This window comes from Heptranchias perlo, chromosome 20, assembly GCF_035084215.1.
Source record: "Heptranchias perlo isolate sHepPer1 chromosome 20, sHepPer1.hap1, whole genome shotgun sequence".
Classification (NCBI taxonomy): Eukaryota; Metazoa; Chordata; class Chondrichthyes; order Hexanchiformes; family Hexanchidae; genus Heptranchias; species Heptranchias perlo.
This window is the reverse complement of record NC_090344.1, coordinates 4,207,326-4,210,948: the sequence shown is the minus strand read 5'-3', so window position 1 is coordinate 4,210,948 and position 3,623 is coordinate 4,207,326. Positions and strand designations below refer to the sequence as shown.

At 44.5% G+C, this 3,623-nt stretch overlaps 1 non-coding gene across 1 annotated transcript; it reads left to right on the top strand.

The window, feature by feature from the left end:
* Positions 1 to 858: 858 nt before the first annotated feature.
* On the top strand, positions 859 to 940 carry trnal-uag (transfer RNA leucine (anticodon UAG)). Its single transcript has one exon. It is a non-coding gene; the product is annotated as a tRNA-Leu (tRNA).
* The last annotated feature ends 2,683 nt before the right edge of the window (positions 941 to 3,623 follow it).

Below are 3,623 nucleotides of genomic sequence, written 5' to 3'. Positions count from 1 at the left end.
ACAACTCTGGATCCATGAGCTTCTCTGATACCTCCTGAACGCCCGTTTCCCTATTTAATTCAATCTGAGCTCATTGTCTTCTCTGATACGCTCTGTCTCTTACCTTCTCCGATCCCCTCAGAGAGTCCATGATCCTTTTTGATACCTTGTCAGCGCCCTTTACGTTCTCTGATACCCTGAATGCCCCCACCACACTGATATGCCCGGAGACCCCTTACATTTTCTGACACCCTCTGACAATCCGTTCCCCTATCTCAGATCCCCTTGCCCTACGGGATCACCACGAAGAAGCCATTAAACTCCCTGATACCTTCTCAGAAGATTTACAGGTTTATAGTCCAATCTCGGGTTTCGGCAGCTTTCTCTGTTGGGAGAATCCAGAATGAGGGGGCTTAATCTGAAAAGCAGAGCAAGACCATTCAGCTGATCAATCAGGAAGCACTTTATCACAGAAAGTATCGTAGAAATCTGGAACTCTTTTCAACAAAAGGCTGTAGATGCTGGGTCAATTCACATTTTGAAGACTGAGATCGATGGAATTTTCCCCGAATGTGTATCAAGGGATATGTGTCACAGTCGGGGAAATAGAGTTGATGCACAGATCACCCCTGATCGAATTAAATGGCGCAGCAGGTTCGAGGGGCTGAATAGTCTTCTCCTGTCCCCAATTTTCGACATTTATCAACGTCGGGCTCGATGACAAGTTTTTTGATCAAGTGTTAAATGCAGGAAGGGCTCAGAAAGCCCTTTAAATTCCTTCTTGCACAATTCAAAAGCACTGGACCCAGATGACAAAGAGCAAGAAAGCCGGATTTCAATCACTAACGTCATGTTTCATTAATGATCGGCTTATTTCGTGACAGCATGGCCGAGCGGTCTAAGGCGCTGGATTTAGGCTGCAGTCTCTGCGGGGACGTGGGTTCGAATCCCACTGCTGTCAGGGTTAGTAGCAATGTTTATTTTGACGAATTCACAGAAAATCATGGTGCAGTGTCGTCCAGCGGAGAATGCAAAAGAAGCGAAAAGTACAGCAATGAGGATCATGGAGAGTTCCTGCACAAAGGTGGACCATTCGGCCCATTGTGTCCGTGCCGCTATCAATTTTTTGCAGCGGTGCGATGCCATACCATATACCCAGAGAGACTTTAGGCTTAATCCAGGATTCGTTTCAACAAGGGGACAAGACACGTTTTCATTGGGAAGTGCGGCTCATGTCCGTATGTTTTCCAGCTGAGTGGGACAGGTAAATAGGCGGTATTCGGATACCAAAAAAGGCTCGGGGAATGCCGAGATTGTGAGTTCGATTCCCACTTGGTACAAACAATCGTTTTGCTTGTGAACAATTCGAACGGAGTTGAAGGAACAATTGGTGTTCTTCAAACGGCATCTCCTAATTGGTGTTGCCAAGTGGTTCCTCCGGCCTGTCGTGTTCCAATACCAGATGAGAGGTTGAAAGCAGCGCTTCAGCATTACTTGTTCACTGGAGGGAGGCTGCGGTTTTGGAGCCATCGGCTTTGATTTTGATCCATCTTCAAAATGTGGGATTTATCGCGAGCTTTAAACCAGCGCCTTAGACCACTCAGACACGATACTTTCCATCCTGCACTTCAGCATCTACTGTTACAGGAATAGAATCACTACAAGCAAGAATAGTACCTCTGAAGCACCAATGTTCGCACGTCAGAAGAGTGTTTTGTCCAATTGGAAACCTATATGAAAGAACATGCAGTCTGGCAGAGCTAGGCGTCCAGCAGATTGAATTTTGTGCGAAGCAGATGATGAAGCTCCTTCTTGAGAGTTCTCTGGACTTTCTTGTAACAGCTCCAGGGGTCAGAATGGCCGAACCGGTGTAAGGTGCTGAGTTCAGGTCGCAATCTTCCCTGGAGGCGTGGGCTCCAATCCGAATAATTTAATGATTCTAATAAAGTTGCTTGAGTCGCTTGTTCAGGGACTTGCACTGATTGAAATGCGATAAGTCAATGGTCCAAGTTCCGGATAAAGCGGGCATCTTCAGTCAAATTCTCCAATTCATATAAACGTTGAAGAAAACAGAAATATTTGTAATTAATAACTGCCACAACATCTGATTTACGCTGAAATATTATTCATGATTCCAACAAACAGCAACAAGCGTTGCATCAAAATATAAATGAGAGATTTTTACAAAACGAAGTAAAATGAATTCTAGCCGTTTTTTGTCTCCTGTTCTTCACAGGGAGAGGATTCAAATTCACGGGAGACACTCAGATTGTTGAGAGAATGCGCTGCAAACAAGACGGGAACCTGAGCGGGGAAAACCGCAGTGAGTGTCGAGTCCAACGGTGTAACCTCCCGCCCAAGGTTTCTGCAGTCGGTGGGAAGGAAGTAGAGGCTGAGGCTGATCTGTGTCACGTGGGAGCAGACCACCAAATAATATTCATCGAATTACATCGAAACTACAGCACGGAAACAGGCCATTCGGCCCAACTGGCCTGTGCCGGCGTTTAAGCTCCGCCCGAGCATCCACCCTCCCTACTTTATCTCATCCTATCAGGATACCCTTCTGTTACTTTCTCCCTCATGGGCTTATCTGGCTTCCTCTTCAATGTATCTCGACTATTTGCCTCAACTATTCCTTGTGGTAGCGCGTTCCACATTCTAACCAGTCTATCAGCGACTATTCCTTCTGTTTATATTCATTATCCTGCAGAATATTCGAGACTGTTCTCAGCATCTTCAATTACCGTTAATGTTGGAGGGTTTATACTATTGTAATGGTCGCAACGATTATTTCCGATTCATTAATTTCATGCAAATTGAATAATACTAAACTAGCGAATCATTTCCTGCCGAGACACACCTTGAGGTGCAATCGGAACGTGTCTGGCAACAACTTATAAAACGATGTGTTTGAAACACGTTGTGGTCACAGTTTCTTTTTGAACAGAACTGAAACTAAATCATTCAAGATGGCAGCTTTATAATGCTTAAAAATAAACAATATCTTGCCAATAAGTTTGGCTGCTTAGTTCCCCAGTGTCAAAGGGAGAATTGTCTGATTTCCTCATTTATTTCACGTGAGAAACAAACACAAAAACAAGGACATGCATTAAATCAGAATCAACTCACAGATGGACAAACAAAGAAAAACACAGCGAGAGACAAAGACAGTATCGGGAAACACAGATAAACAGACAAAAGAAATGGATGAGTACAAAATGGCCCAACACTCCTCAAACTCACCTTCTCTGCTCAAAGGAAGCTGACGGATATCAGTGAGATGTGGTATTTTAGTATTGTGATTTGGCGCCGTGGTTTAGCTCTTCAAAGCACACTATCTACACTATCTAGTAAATAGGTAGATATTGGAGTCGATTTCCAGCGGTGCCTTTTTGTTTCCTTCGTGATATTTGGTACTTTGTGAATGCAACCAACACAGTATCACAGGGCGGAGTTGAGGTACAGATCACCCATGATCAAATTGAATAGCGCAGCAGGTTCGAGGGGCTGAATGGTCTTCTCCTGTCCCGATGTTCCCATATTGCTCAACGCGGGGCTGTATGACAAGTAAAAAAATACAGACAGACTCCAGATTGAAAAATCGGGTCTTCAGAAGGAACTCTCCTCGGACTGTGAGACAAATT